The sequence below is a fragment of the Bactrocera neohumeralis genome, chromosome 5 (assembly GCF_024586455.1).
Source record: "Bactrocera neohumeralis isolate Rockhampton chromosome 5, APGP_CSIRO_Bneo_wtdbg2-racon-allhic-juicebox.fasta_v2, whole genome shotgun sequence".
Taxonomy (NCBI): Eukaryota; Metazoa; Arthropoda; class Insecta; order Diptera; family Tephritidae; genus Bactrocera; species Bactrocera neohumeralis.
In genome coordinates, this window is record NC_065922.1 from 23155916 (window position 1) to 23172976 (window position 17061).

The following is a 17061-nucleotide window of genomic DNA, read 5'->3' on the forward strand; positions in this document are numbered from 1 at the left end:
AAAAATTGCTAAAGATGAAAGCATTTTTTTTAACTAATTTAGTTTGATACTCAAATTGAAATATTTTATTTATGTAACACTTTCGTTTAATTAAATTGAAACAGCTGACAACCCTCCTCAAAAAAGCATTTCAAATGCAAGCTCTTCGAATACTTCTCCGTTTGATATCCCTTTAGTAATGCTATTTATTGTATCGTCGAGTTATGATGTTCGAATAGTTGGCAACCTTATTAAAATTTTAATCCACAGAAATCTTTCTTAATTCTTTTTACTTAGAAATTCAACTTTTAACAATTCAACTATATTAAAAATTTGATTAAAGTGCAACTTTTACCACAACGGACCGGCGTTCTAAGCTGTCTAAGTGAGATTACTGTTGGGGTTGACCTCTTAGTCTAAACTAACAAATTTCAAACAGGTGGCAACCCCTTCATGGTCTTCATAAACGTATTTAGTTTTTAATGTTTCTTTATTTTAACTGTTTTTTACTTACAAACTTCGAAAAAGTGGCAACCATTTAATTTTTTTGTTGTAAAAAATCTCTGAAAAAATTATAAACTTTCTTAAACATATTTAGTTTGTAATGTTTTTCCTTTATTTTAACTGTTTTTTACTTACAAATTTCGAAAAGATGGCAGCCATTTAATTTTTTTGTTGTATAAAAGCTCAGAAAAAATTTAAAAACTTTCTTAAACAAATATAGTTTGTAATGTTTTTTCTTTATTTTAACTGTTTTTGATTTAGAAAATTCGAATAGGTGGCAACTTTCTAATTTTTATTTTATTGTAAATCATTCTAGTTTCGAACCTTATAATTCAAAAACGGAGTGTAAAGAGTATTCACATTCACTATAGTAAAACTCTTTATACTGCGAGCGTGCCGTAACGTGATTTCGTTGCATTCGAGGGATTTCATAAAAGAGATTTTTGTACAAAAATTATTTGTCTTTAACACAATATATCAATATACGACAAAATCCTATTTCAAGTAAAAAAATTTACTAACTGTTTCCGCCCGGGATCGAACCGGGGGCCTTCCGCGTGTTAGGCGGATGTGATAACCACTACACCACGGAAACAGATAAATAACGTTTGACGCCGTGAGCACCTGTGACGCTGCGAAACGGTATGCTTATCAGCAATTGAAATCGAATTTTTAGAAAGTGATATACATACATACATACAAACATATCTATAATGAAAGCAAACAAAACGAGGCAGATTATATAGACTATAGAATAGAGCAGTATCTGTTTCTTTACGGATTTTGTATTTTTTTTATGAAGCGAGTATGTATGTTAGATTAACATGAGACTCATGTGTATGTGTGTCTTTTAAAATTTGACATTGCGATACTTTGCTCTCGTCAGAGTTTACCTAATGTCTGCAGGGCTGAGCTATTTTAAAATTTATCTGCTAAATAAACTGTCTATCATCACTAGACTGTGTGGAGCTGTGGATATGCTCCAGCTGTTGATTTACATACATACACACACACACATACATATATACATATATGTATAATTGCACAATAAATTAGTTGGGCGCAAGTACTAGTTTCTTAAAGTCGTCTAGTACCTCAAAATTAGTCCCAACTATTCCGTTATATTTGTTGGAAATAGCGAATGCCTTGCGAAAATAATATAAAATTTGTCTGCGAAATACGAAAGTGTCTATTTATAAAGCAGTTGGCGGCTGTGTCGCGTGTGTGGCATCATTTATTCCATCTGCAAGTCTTCCCTTAGTAGCTCTCTGTGCCTTAAGTAAACACAAACATATGTAGGACTAGGCACAAGGCGTATGTCGTAAGTCTAAATTATAAATAATGGTATTCCCTTGATCATGGGCGTGACGCTATTGCCTTGTCATGATGGCAATGCCGACACTTTTTTAGTCGTTTAGTTAGCTTCTAATTTGAGAAGATTTCAACAATTCGCATGATAAATAGATACAATTCAACTCTACTAAACTATACATACAAGTGTATATATGTATGTATATAAGCATATATGTATATTAATTACTTGCGACTTTTTGCTTGACTATTTCCATACACTTTTTAAAGGCGGATTTACTGTTAGCACAAAAGTTTTAATAGCAAAGAATTAGCATTTGTATTTGCTTTTGTTTTTGCTTAATTGCAAGTGCTTTAATGGGGTTTTCGGGTGTGAAAACGTGATTATAAATATATGGGGGTTGGAATTTCTGAAACGGAAATCTACATATACAAATGTACTAACCTATATATACTTATATGCCTACAATTTGCTAAACTAATTGCCTCTAAGCAAATTAAGTCGTGCTGCGCTTGGACAGGCTTTAAAAATTATAAAATATTAGGCTATGAAACGTTTATTTTATAATATTTTAGTCTTTTTGTTAGCGCTATTGCATAATTTTAGAATATCATTTGCATTATATTTTATTTTTTAAGCGATCTCGGTGTTGACACGGAAATTGCTCAAATTATTGAGTTGAAGTTCGGATTTGGTTCTGGTTTCTTGTGAATATGATTTCGCTCTCATTTCAAACAATTGCTCCAGAAAACAATGAAATCATTTAAGCTAAAGGTATTCAAAATGGTGACATTGGGAAAGATCGAACTGTTGATGTGTGATTTCCAGGTTTTCAAATTTTATCAAGAGAGCGACTTGGGGATGATATCTACCGAAAACGGTAAAGTTGTTTATTAAGATATCTTTCTAGTTTATACAAAAACTTTTTCATCACTCTGACAGCATTGATATACATATAACGGGTGATCCAAGTAGAGGTACTCTTTTCAATTGCTATTTTTTTGACAGATCACGCGTGAGTTGTGTTAAGCTGTCATGTTATTTTTGTTCAGCATTGTTTGGCAGTTCATCGTGGAAAGACTTACGCCTGAACAACGTTTACAAATCGTTCAGCTTTATTACGAAAACTTACATACTGTAAAAAATATGTTTCGCGAACTTCGCTCAACTTATAGTCAACATAATCGGCCTACTGAGCGAACTATTCGCAATACCATCACCTATCTTGAGACCCAGTGAAGAAAATATAGCAGCCATAGCTGAGAGTGTATACGAAGACTGTGGAGAGTCAGTTCGGCGCTGTTCCCTGCAACTCGGACTGACGTATGAAACGACTGCGCGCATTTTAGGTCGAGATCTTAAATTGAAAGCGTATAAAACCGCTTGAACTTCCCAAGCGACATCGCTTCGTTCTATTGGTTCTTGCAAAGTTCCAAGAAGATCCGAAATTTTCGAGCTTAATTTGATTCAGCAATGAGTCTCATTTCTGGCTAAATGGATAAGTGCAACCTGAAAAGATTCGAGAGCTGTCATTTCATACAGAAAAAACATTGAAGCTCGTTATCTTGGCGACATTTGGTTTCAACACATTTCAACTTTCCACATATCGCACAAGTCAATGGATTTATTGCAAAGTCTAAAGGCTATGCCGACAATTCCGCTTCGAATCAGGTCTTGAAGCAAAACATCATATACTTAAAGTATGGACCATCTGAGACGTAGCCGCGGACACCATTTTAAAACAGTAATTTTCAAAAAATAAATATCAGAGAATGTTCTTTCGAATGATAATAAAAAATTCCAATTAAATATGAAGTTTCTGTGTTTTGTCTTTAAAAAAGGAAGGAACCTCGAAATGGGTTACCCTTTATTAGGATAATCTTATATCTTTCTCGGATATTATTTGCAGCATCATTTAGTAAACGAGACTATTTCAGTGCATTTTTGTATAAAATAAATATTTAAAATTTTCTTTATTAGATCAGAAGCTGTTCCGACGAATACGGCAAAGGCTAAGTACTAAGAACAATTACATTCTCATGACCGGATCATTAATGTGGAATATAGTATCTATCTGTAACTAGTATATAGTTGTTTCCCAAATCATTGATATAAAGTGGCTCAGGCAGCAAGGAAGAAGTGATTAAAAAATTATCTTGGAACAATGACTCTTTTGGTATTCAAAGATGTTGAGTAAAATCAAAAGTACATCAAAAGTTGAAAACAATGTCTCCGCACCAGCTAATTAAATTTTATATGTTATTTTACCGAGTAAATAATGGAAATAAAAGTAAGGAAATTTGTAGTTTTTGTCCACAGAGCGTTGACATAACCTCTAAATTTAAGTGTATTTCGCCGAAATGAGTGAGTATTACCTTCAAATCACAATTCCATACAAAACAACCTCTTGTGAGAGGCTTCTCTAGCGCCGAAAATATATTTTCTCCCCAAAAACTATCATTTACTATTTTTTTGATTTTACATTAGTGTAGTATTTGTACCTTTAACAGTAAGAATTGTTCGATTTTAATTTAAAGATGACATACAGAGGAAGTATTTTAATTACTAAGTGAAACATAGGTACTTTTTAAGATATATGTATATGTCTTCAAATATACAAATTGATAGTTGTTTTTGAGCAATGCCTGCAAATTTTTGTTGAAAACAATGTTGTAATTTCCATTGATTTTTGCTACATTACTTGCTGCTATCAACATATGTATGTGTGTTAGTTAGCAATATTTGGGTGTTTGTTTACGCTCTCAGCTTGATATTGAAACCTGTTTTTAAAGCAGAAGTGTTGTACAGCACGTATTGCCGAAAAATATGTCAACACTAACAATAATTTGTGTATTTCAATATATCAGACTAATTGACGGTACTTTGGAGCTGCGCTTATTGCGATTGTCAAATTTCTAATGTACGTGTTGTACGAAGTTAAATTGCGAAATATGTTGCAAGTCATGCCACAAAGCAAAAACTAATCGGGAATAATTTTTCGTGAAAAAATGCTAATTTGAATTTCATTCCATTAATACATGAGAATATCACTTTTGTTGATTAGTATATGTATGTCTTTGGGGGGATTTACAAGGTGTCATGTATATTATTGTATACTTATTATATAAACGAACAAGGAGAGGAAGAACAAGGACTAGAGGCTAGACTGGAAAACTGACAGAACATTGGAGTTAATTGCGAACATAAAATGAAAAATGGTGAGGAGCTTAGGTGAGGGGATTAATCAATCCTAGGCTTAGAATGAAACAAAAGATATCTATTTCGATAGCGAAATTAAAAAATAGTATACAAACACGAAATATTCAGCTCAAGGTCCGGAGATACTATATGGCCGAATCAGTCTTATTCTGTATTTGAATGTCAGAACGATTGTTATGTGAAACTTTTTTACGCGAGTTCGAAGGTTTGACATTGTTTATGATGGGTAATAAATTGTTTACGTTAACTAATTTATAGACTAGAACTATAAAAGCTACTTAATTTTATGAAAGAGCGTAATTATGCTCTTAGCAAAGCCAATTTGCGAATAAACCATGGTATGGTAATGGCAACCATTTTACACAATAACACATTCTTACTATTCTTAGAACGTTTATAATTTCAAGTGCATCAGTGCATTTCAAGTGAACAAAGCCAATCATTGGAAGTTTCCGCTTTCCGTCATTTCAAACCTTTAAACGAAGCGAATGAGCGAATATTGGCCGCGAGGTTCAATTTCGTTAAGTGCAGAAAATAATGCACAACATGAGGAAGTCAAGTAAGACAAGCAAATGCCTTGAAAACCGATGGAAAACAGAGCTTTGTAAGAAAATACAAAAATAAATCGATTTGATTCGAAAATACCGAAGTGAAGAGAACACATGTAATGATATGGACTCTTGCGACTTGCTAGGACCAAAGTTAGGTGCAAAAGACTAACCAGAGGATCGGAATCCACGCACTTTTATTTTGGTTTGTTAGAGTAATGAAAAAAATTTCATTTTTGGCATTAAATTATATGAACCTTATGTTATACGTTCAGTTAATTTTGACGACAGTTTGAGTATCTTATATATACTATCTCTTATAGAGGATTTTATCTATTTTTTGCCAATAATACATGCAATTAAAGGGGCACAGGCTAGATGTTAAGGTTTCATCAAGGTTCCTCACATACAATCACAATCATATAGAGTAAAGTCAATTGGGTGTTCAAAAATTCTAATATTAGTTATGTGGGAGCTAGGTCAATTTTTCGTTCAAGTTTATCAAGTTATCCAGGCACCCGGAAGTTCGAAAGTCTTTATATTAGGTATATGGTTGCTAAGGGAAGTATTAATCCGATTCCGATTTTTGAAACACCGACATAATATTAACAGGAAAGAATATTTCTGAATTTTAATAGTAAATCTGACACATTGGCCAATGTTTTGGGTAGCTGTTACTTGATTTATACTCAGTTTGGCTTTCAATTTCATAATGAAATGACCTGCTCCAGGGTAATGTTTACAAATTTATTAACACAATTATGATACTCTTACCGGGACAAATGTTTTCAGCGTTGATGTTCACTTTTGATTGAATGAGTATCTTAATAAATAAAATTTTTGCATTTGGAGTGTTGATAATCTACAAACCATTTTTAGGAGACCGTTACATCCTCAAAAAGTCACTGTTTGCTGTGTTCTATGGGAAGAGGTAATTATTGGTCCACATTTCTACAAAAATTAATCCGGTATAATGTTAGAATCTATGAAGCCATGCTTAAAGACTTTTCCTGAATTGGAGGATGTTGTTGTAGACAACCTTTTGATCCAACAAGACGGCGCTTACACGCCATAAAGCCAAGGAAACTATCAATTTATTGAATGAAACTTTTGGTGACTATTTTTTGGCAGAACTATTTTTCTTGTGAAATTGCTTGATTACGCAGATTAGCCTTTTCTTTGAAAGAGAATATTTGGCGCATTATCGCTGACATGCTTCAGTTGCTTCAAAAGGTGATCGAAAATTGGGCCTCTCGGCTGGAATTTATTCGAGCCAACCGCGGCGATCACTTGACCGAAATCACAGAAAAATATGTCCGCTTGGTGGCAAGGCCTATAGGAAAGTTTTACTAGACGATTTAAAGAATCAACCTATTAACATGGTTTAACTTTTTTATAACATTTTCTCACTAAAAAGTGTACGAAAGCTGCATCATCAAGTACACAACCAATTCATAAAGTTGTGTTAAATGCGTCGACAAACAAATAAAGTCAATCAATATTAGCAAACCGTGAAATAGGCGTGTATGTGAAATAAATTTGCGAAAAACTGAACAATAAAATTAAATATTTAATAAAAAATATTTACTTACCATTACACACCATATATAATATATGAGACATATATTGTACGTGGTCAAGAAATACGTCAAAGTTTGCAAACAAATGATTTCAAGAGATGCACATGATAAATGATATGTCAATAATGAGTTCTGATAAAAAACTGGAAAACAAAATGTAAAAAAATGAAAAGAAGATAAGGCTAATACAACAAAATTCGTCCACTCGGAGCATCTCGAGGAAAATGATTGACTGTTTTGCCGGAGTACTTGGTTGCAGATTCAGAATTATATGACTGTTGACCCAGTTTTAGAGTTTTCAGCCAGCATAAGTATCACGGGATAAAGTTATCCGGCAAGATAGGCTGTATTCATTTCTCAGTTGTTTGGATTATGTTCAATTTATTTATGGAAATTTCTAAGAAAATTTTCAAATAAATCTAAAAATAAATTCAGTGACCAAACAAAGAAAATTGGCGTTAACTCGTTAATCGGTCGGTACATAGTTTTTTGTGCCCCAGTGACAGGCACTGCCAGTACAAAATAGCTAAATTCAATAACTGTTTACATCTCCATTTCCAAGATACCAATATTTATTTAATTTATTTGCCAAATGATCGCAAAAACGCACGCTAATGCTTTTGACCTCATTATGGAAATTTTATACGATGATTTTAAAAATTCACCAGCTTATTAGTGCTGCGGAGCATACATTTATTTTGTAATCCATTTCGGTGTGTTAAGTGAAAGTTGCTTGCAAAACAGTGATGAATTGCTAACGCCTTAAGGCTTAACACTTCAATTTGTTTTGGATATTTGAGCAGCTCATCTCAGCAAAGGTTGGGCAGAGCTCAGTAGCATTTCAATGGTTATTATGTGGGGGGGTTAAAGCGGGTATCTTTGTATAATAGGCTTATTATGTTGAATTTGAAAATCAATTGTCAGAGAAAGTTGTTAATCAAATTTGCTTTCTTAAAACTTTCTTATTGACAGTGTATTTAAATTATATATTATTGAGCTGTGTACCGTTTTCTTTAGGGGTCAATTTAGCAAATATTGACACCAAATTTGAGCGGAGGGAAGAATCCGAAATTTAAACGTTTAGAGTCATTGTAACATGTAAATGAGCCTAAATGGCCAAAATCAGTAACAGAATAGATTAAAATGTAAATTAGACTAAATTTCCAAAATCAATACTGGAATTGATTTTGTAAAAAAACTAAATTAATTTTAACTCTGGGAATTCAGGTATTAGTATTATACCTATTTAAGTTTATTAAGTTTGCCATGAAGTTGTGATTTGAATCGATTTAGGCTTTTTGATAGTCAGTCTGAATGTAGTTATGTCCCAAAAAGTGCGTCTTGTAGCTAGCGGATTTCCGAAATAATAGCCTTTAGTTGGTTAAAATGCGTGTCATTTCCTAACCTAATCGGTACTGTGGTCGTGATCTTAAGGCTTTAAGACGGATTAAACGGAGCCAAATCTTTGTAAATACGGGGGTTGATCGATGGTTTTCATTGCGTTTTTGGCTTTAAATTCGGTCACAATTCTACTATTTTTGAAAAAAATTCATACATCTAAATCATTCGAACGGACTCGTGAAAGAAGTTGAGCTCTCTTGCCATCTCTCTAACACTTGCCTGACGATTTTCAAGCATCATATCCTTCACTTTTTTAATATTTTCATCAGTTGAAAAGGTCGAAAGTCGTCCAGAACGAGGCATGTGTTCATTGATCTCTCGACCGTTTTTGAAGGCTTTGTATCACTCGTAGGCTGGTGTTTTTGATACAACTGAATCACCGTTATTCTCCTCCAACATTCGCAACGATTGAGACAAATTCTTTGTTCGATATTTTTAGCCATAGTAAAAATCGAGAGTTGTTCCCCTTACCGGGTGCTTTTTTATCCCAATGTATCTTCATGAACTCAAAAAAGTGGCATGATATTCGAGTTAAATTTTCAATAAACTCTACTTAGGCTATTTCTACTATCGAAGCGTGTTTAATGGTCTAAGACATGCCTCAAAAGAAAACATATTCTCTTAAATCTACATACATACATACATACATAGATCTGCGTGCGTTTTAAAATATATTTGCGGTCCACTGCATATTGAACTTGCTTATGGGTTAATGAACCTCAGTCAATCAACTTCAAATGCAAGTTCAACAAATGCTTTTCTGATAATGTGAGCAGAACTTCTGACTGTCACGGCTGAAGAATTGATAGTTAATTGCTGCTCCAGACAACTAGTAAATGCCCGTCGAAAGAGTGGGGGAGTGGCTCCACATCAATTCAATGTAAATACGCACTTTTATTTCTATTGTGTATTGCAAGCCAGGCTTATCAGCTGCAGTAATTAATTGTATGCTAAATACTCATTATAAATCTATAAACACTTATGTTTCTAAGTGTACGTGAGTGTACGTGTGTAGGTGTAATGAGTGTCATATAAATAGTTATTATCTTTTACTGCGACATTACTGTTTGCTGGTATCAGCTGGCATTCATCTCTTTATGCCGCCAGCACCATTTAATCATGCTTTAATACTTTCCATCATTGTTGCTGTATCAATTGGATAGTTAACGGGACGTGCTGTTGCGACGAAGCTATCAATATTCTGCGACATTGTCAATCACGGAATATGAAAATAATCTGCTAATAACCGTTTACATATATATACATACATATATATGTATGTATGTATATGTAATCATATGTGATTCACCGAGAGTGACTGCTGGTGTATTGGTGGCAGATTCGCATCATTAACAGCCACACCATCGCCACTGCGCTGCACAATCGCCGTGAGCAGCAGCTCGTCATCATCACCGACGTGTGATAATCACTATTCACTTTGAGACGACATTAAAGTTGCGACTGACAGTACCAATCCATCAATAAAATTTTTTATTTGTCGCCCAGAACAGCACAGCGCGTTCGCGATACGCTTCGTTTTAACTGGTTTGCCGTTTAGCCGCGTGACAGTCCGTTGTTCGCAGTTACGCTACGAGCGGGTGCGCAGCAAAAAAATGTAAAGGTAGTTAACGGCAGCATCCAGCATTTGTTGCCGGCGCTATCACCGAGCTGGTAACTTTCCGTGCGTAGCTGAGTCTCACATTTTGTTTTAATTTTGCAGTCTCTTCGGGCTATTTATAAACTAGAGAGCTTGGTGCAACGTTGGATCCCTTGGTTGATTGGCTGATGGTTAACTGTTGTTGGTACATGTTTATTCTAGTGCGTTTTTATGATCCTTTGTCTTGTATTTATAGACATTGTTCATAGTTTTTTGTTGTTTTTGTATGTACATACATATGTATTTCCGTAATTTGTTATCCAAATTATATGTTTTTTCATTTAACCTATTTAAATTGGGTAGGTAAACAGAAAATTTCATATAAATATGTATGTACTAATTATCTATGACGATTACACTGGCCTACAAAAAAAATTTTTTGTTTGGTGCAGCTCGGTAAAGTAGGTAGTATTAACTGTATTGCTGCTACTGGATGTCAGCTGACAGCTCTGGTTTACCTACAAGTCTTATTTTAATTTTTTTCCGGTTTTATTCAAAGTCTGTCAATCTGCTTATCACTTTTATGAGATTAATAGTACACATTTATTATGGAAAGTAAGTCGAGTAGTTGCAGTAATGATCCTGACAAGTTTTGTTATAATAGATTGTCAAAAAAGTCTTGCGGTATTTTCTCTAGTTGGCGCTGAAAGCGCGTAGTTCTAGTTTTTGGAAAGCTCATTTCACGCGCTAACACGATTGATTGTCGTTTCTTTTAAGTCGTTCGTGAGTTATAGCGTCGCAAACATGGAGCAAAATAAAGAGAAAATACGGCATATTTTACAGTACTACTACGATAAAGGCAAAAATGCATCTCAAGCCGCCAATAAAATTTGTGCAGTTTATGGACCCGATACAGTTTCCATTTCCACCGCACAACGATGGTTTCAACGTTTTCGTTCTGGTGTAGAGGTGGTCGAAGATGCGCCACGCTCCGGAAGGCCTGTCGTCGAAAATTGCGATAAAATCGCTGAATTGGTCGAAAGAGACCGGCATAGTAACAGCCGTAGCATCGGTCAAGAGCTGGGCATGAGTCATCAAAAATTCATTTCAATTTCAATAAAAAAATAAGAAATTCAATAAAAATACCGCAAGACTTTTTTGACAACCCATTATAACTAACGCACGCTGACAGTGCTTTCCGAATATGCTTGAAGCTTTCGAAATTTATCACTTTTAAGAGATATGAGTGTGATTATGCCGAAGATTTTAAGAAAGGGGAAAAAATTTGCTCACAAGCAGCTCGCCTGAAACAACATTTTAGAACAATGCCATTTGAAATATATGGTAACTAACCATAAGCTTCTTTCTGAACTATATTAGCGACCGAGAGTTCCAATATTACATCGGAGAAGAACTCGGGACACAGAGAAGAAGAATGGAAAACTTAATTGAACAACGAGTTTCCTTGCTATTTCATTTCCTATGGAATCGCGGATACAGCAGTTTTGAAAATATTGCAGAAGTATTTTTAGGAATCTCTCTTATCACGAACAAAAGCATTTACGTGCCACAAAACCTTAAGTGAAGGCCTTGAAGTTGTCGAAAACTTGCCTTATGAGAGTCGTTCATTACCCATTAATGACGCTGACATCGCCTAATCCTTACACGATGATTTTTGGCAACAGAGAAACAGAAGAGGTTGTCAAAATCTTTTATGGATCGGTTCAACTGGTTTTGGTTAACGTTTTGGGTATGAAGTGGGTCAGTGTCAGACTTGTACTAAAAATCCTTAGTCCTTTGGAAAAACGTCATCGAGTAGAGGTTGCAAATGAGATGCTTGCCAATGTAGTTGAGTACCCTAAAGTTATCAAACGCCTCATTACTGGCAACGAGTGGTGGCTCTATTCAAACGGTTCGACAATCTAGCGATTGTGTTCCAACATGAAATCGTAAATGCTCATTGGTTTTCTTTGCTTACCGTAATGTGATTCACCATGAAATCATTTCATAGAGCCAAACCGTTAATAAGGCCGTTTTGTTAGATTTGTGAATAGAAAATTCCTGGAATTTTCACCACGATAATGCGCCGTCAAATTCTAACATGGCTTTGACTATTGAAAATCCTTTTTTCGCCAGTCCGGATAAGTTTTGATCATATGGTAGTTTTCAGTTACAATTTTCTTAAGCTGAATGAGTGACGAAAGTGTTGCCAAAAGTCCTGAAAAGTTTGGTCTTCAATTTTAGCTCTAACATCCAGTAGGAGGTAAGAACAATAGCAATCGTAGAAGAATTTGAGATTGCTACATTTGCTAATATATTAAGTAAAATTTAGAACTAGGGCATATAATGTATATATGTTTTTCAATGGCTAAATTTCATAACATTTGGCCAAGGTGAGCACAGGAGTCATGTGGCGAATCTCTAAGTGCCATTCACTTGGGAGTGGCCAGAAAAGCTTCTTTTAAATATTGTTTAAGCAGCTCACGACTTCCGGTTTTAGACCAAGTATGCTCTGGGTAGCCAAAGAACACCCGTTTGAAGGCGTTGAGAAGGCGAATCATCCCTCTCCAGGGTTGCGCGCTGGGTTTGGGACCAGAAATAAGAAATGCCCCCAATAAAAGGCAAACAACAGCTTCGGATGAGAAGAATTAAGGATAATGATTTAAGGGAATTCGCCTGGAATGTCCGGTCCCTTAATTGGGAAGGTGCCGCTCCCCAGCTGGTTGATGTCCTCGTTAGAGTGAAGACTGGCATCACCGCCGTCCAAGAAGAGCGATGGACGGGACAAGGACTGAGACGAGTAGGTCCTTTTGGAATTTGGAATTTACTTTATAAGACGAGTAGGTCTTGGAATTCACCCCGGTGGATGAACGTCTAGCCATAATCCGCATCAAAGCGAAGTTCTTCAACATATTGCTGATTTGCGCCCACACCCCGACTGAAGAGAAGGACGATTTATCATGGCACTGATACATGACTGTCGTAAATTTTCCACCATCAAACTATTGTTAAGAATAGTTATTCACTTTTCTCTTATATTAAAATGGTATTCAAAGAAGAAGGTTTAGCACTCTGTACTTGTTGCACAGTTCAGACTAACATCCTTATGGATTCTAGAAAGGTAACTTTTGAAGCACATAAGTATGTCTATTTAGTGCTCATAAAATATTTGGGTCAGGAGGAAATCCAGGTACTCATGTTGTCCGTTTATTCATGCATTGATGTTCGGATATTACGCCGGCATTGGATGATGCTTGTCACAATTGCTGCCACATTTTGATACTTTTGTTTTTGCCTCTACTCCGGCATCTATGTAAATCTGTGTTTCATTCTAATACCGATTTTTTATGAATTTAACTGATTTTATATCCTTATCAGCAAATAATTTCCTATCTCTATCTCTATCCGCATCAGTATCAATATCAGACAATGTATGCAGATATGTGTATCGGTATCTGCATCTTGGTCCGCTCATATGTATTTACCGAAACTGTAACTGCACATCTACATTTATCTGTATCTTCGCAGCGTTTTTTACGCAATCCACTTCACTTCGCTTATCTAGCACAACGACTATCCATCAACTCGATGGGCCAGCAAAAAAGTGTGGATTTCTATTCATTTTAAGCGTTTATTTGCGCACATTGTCAGCTCGGAGTGGGTTCAAAAGCTGCGCCCAAGGGCTTTCTGTATGCTTCAATGCATTTCATGCTTCACACACCATGACGCGACTGCAAAATTTATTTAATTGCGGTTGTAGAAAATCAGGCAAACAATTGGTGGTTTCAATTTAACACTAAATAATAATAATAATGATGAAAAGAAAAAATAAAATAAAAGAAAAATTAATTAAAAAAAATCTTCATTAATAATTATGACTATTGATACTACACACAAATGCAAATAAAAAGAAGACGGGCCTTATTAGTATGCACCGCATAAGGAAGATTTGCGGAAAGTGAGAAAAAAGCAAAATTATTGCTGGCAACAATTGCTCACGTTGCGCTCAATCAACGCTTACTAAACAGCTGTGCAGCTTAACTGCATTTTGCTGCGGCTTGCACACTCCATCACACGCTTTGCCCGCCATTGTTTTTGTTGCATAGTCATAAAGTGTGTTGATTGTGTGTGATTAACGATTGTAATGATAAGCTTATTAACGGTATGTCATTACAGTGATTAACGAAGTGCATTTGGCGGCGTCGTACAGCTTTAAATATGTAGTATGCAGGGAAGCTGGTACTACGTTGGTCCTCTAATAGGTACGTTATGGTCTAACATAAGGGGCGCACAGTTGTGCAGAAAAAGCGCTTTTGTAAACCACTGTAGGTGCAGCTATTTTGCACCTCAGCAGAAGCGCAGAAGTCATGTTTAATCACAGCCATGACTTGTAGAAATTGCATAAATTGTTGCTCGAGCAATTCGAAAAATTGGCAATTATTTTAATATCATGGAAACGTGAGTGATTTTATTGGTTATTGTGTCGTTAAAAATGCATTTTGCCGCGTCTGCTTCGACTCGCACATGCTCGAGCGTGTGCGCTGGCTTGGCGTCTTTGAACCGCTGGCTGGTAAATATTTTTAAGTCCACATATATTGTGTTTATAATATGTGTTTTTTTGATATTTCTATTTGCATCTAAATTTTTATACAAATATTTTTTTTTGCTTAAAGTCACATTTGTCTATTTATACAAAATAGTATATAAGTATGTATGAATTGTTATTCCAAGCCACACACACCACTACCGGTGCCGATAATTTGGCTACCGCATCGACCGTTTGACGTTTCGTACATTTGCATTTTATATAAGTTCTTTGAACTTTTGCATTTTCAAAATAAATTTTGATAATTTGCTGAGTTTGTTTTTAATATTAAAATCAAATTTCATTTCGGATGTAAATAAACTCAAACACAAATTGATTTTTATTTGTTTTGAAACAGGAAGCTTCGTTATCTGCATGTATTTAAGTATGCAATTCCGATTTGAAAAATTTTGACCTGCGTTTTTATAGTAATTTTGAAATGAATATTCAATAAGTTATATTTGTTATATAAATATACAATCGTTTACACATATAATTATATAATTTTAGTTTAGGCGGGAGTTAATGTGTCTGGCTCTTATAAGGTTAATCACATGAAAACGCACGCATTTTAAGACTGGATAACTTTTGAAAGTCGAAAAAGTATTTTCGTATTTCTAATCAAATTTCGACTTATTTTTTATTGTTATACTAATAAATAAATAAAAAAAATATATACCATTTTGGTCGACCACTTTTTGCCATTTTTCCGCTAGAAAGATTATTCCATCAGTGTAAAACTTTCATCAAAGTAAGTCGAAAGTCGAAATTTCGAAATTTCCTGAACGGAAGTGAGCGAACCATTGTTGTGCTACACGAATTGATACCACATCGTCTTCGTAAACTTCACAAATTTCATTGGCGGCTTGCGTGGTATTGTTCCCTTTTTCCAGTGGCGTAGCTAGGGAGGGGCGAAGGGGGCCGTCGCCCCGGGCGCAACGTCTTGGGGGCGGCAAAACGGTCTTCGCTGTTTTTTAAAATTCAGAAAAATACTTCAACAATTTTTTTTACAAAATTTATTATAAAAGATAAAGAGTTGTACACTCACAATGTAATAATCTGAATAACAATGAAAAATATTAATTTTTACTCGAATACTCTTCAGTCTTTGAATTTGTCTTATATCTTTTGGCTTATTCTTTCTTAAAAATAGTGATAGAACTTAAAGATGCACTTTTCTAGCTTTGCCTAGCGACGTGTCACTCTCACAGTTACCCTATGTTTTGAATGTAACAAATACTTTTATTTCTCCAAATTTTCAAAAATTGTATTTAAAAACTCCAATTCGGGCCAAAATTCCTGAAAATTGTGTCAAAAGTGTACAAGATATAAGGCGAAAATGGGTTTTTTCTATGGCTTTTAATAAGATGTCTTGTAAATTTACTATCAATTTCCTCAAAAACCGTATTGTGAGAATTTTGGAACTTCAGAATGTGCGTGGCTTCTAGTTCCTAAATTTTATATACTTAATATCGAAGATATTTTGTAAAAAAATCACTTTTGTTCGGCGAATGAACATCCTTGGCCCCGGGCAAGTTGTAACGCCACTGCCTTTTTCAAACAAAAATTTCAAAATATAGCAAATTTTTTATTATTTTCAATCATTTTTGAACAGCTGTTACTTTTTTTCAGCTTCCCTGAATTTAATTTGTTTTTGGTGAATTGAAGCTTAAAATCTCATCTTTCCAACACTATGTGATATGGCACAATATGATTAGTAGCACTGGTGATATACGACTGCAACGACATCTATAAACAATTTACGAAAAGAATTTTTCGATTTCGCAATATGTTTTATATTTATTATTATTAAAAAAGTTTCAAACCCGATGCGAAGTTAAAGAAATTAGAGAATTTTTTTCGACGTCAATAACTTTTATTTTGAAAAAGAGGTTTCCTACTCTATATACATGGCTTAATGGATCGTGCAGATAAAACCATTTGTCACTTAGATTAGTGGTGCTAAGGTAGGGAACCTAAAACAAAAAACTTTTTAAAAAATGTATGGACCTTTGGCATGAAATTTTCAAAACTTATAATTACATATGTAAAAGTTAACCACATAGAAGGGTTATAACAGGTAATTATTTTCAAACATCATTTTTGACTGTACAGCTGTAAGAACAAGGCATAAGCATTTGGTAGCTCAGACGTTCTTATTTTTCAGCTGGTGAAAATGAATTTAATTTGTTTTATTTTTGGCGCTTGAATTGAGGAGTTCTTAAAATCTCACCTTTGCCCATTTTTTTCACATTTTCCATATTTATAGCATCATAGAACCAAGGGCCTAGCCTCTTGTCTGTTACATAAACATAGGTTTCAAGAAATTTGAGCGA

The 17061-nt window shown here is 34.8% G+C and overlaps 1 protein-coding gene and 1 non-coding gene across 2 annotated transcripts in view; both read right to left on the bottom strand.

The window, feature by feature from the left end:
• The window catches only part of LOC126758615 (high mobility group protein DSP1), a 273973-nt gene that overhangs the window by 102911 nt on the left and 154001 nt on the right, over nucleotides 1-17061 (bottom strand). The window lies entirely within an intron of this gene.
• Nucleotides 1006-1078, bottom strand: Trnav-aac (transfer RNA valine (anticodon AAC)). Its single transcript has one exon. It is a non-coding gene; the product is annotated as a tRNA-Val (tRNA).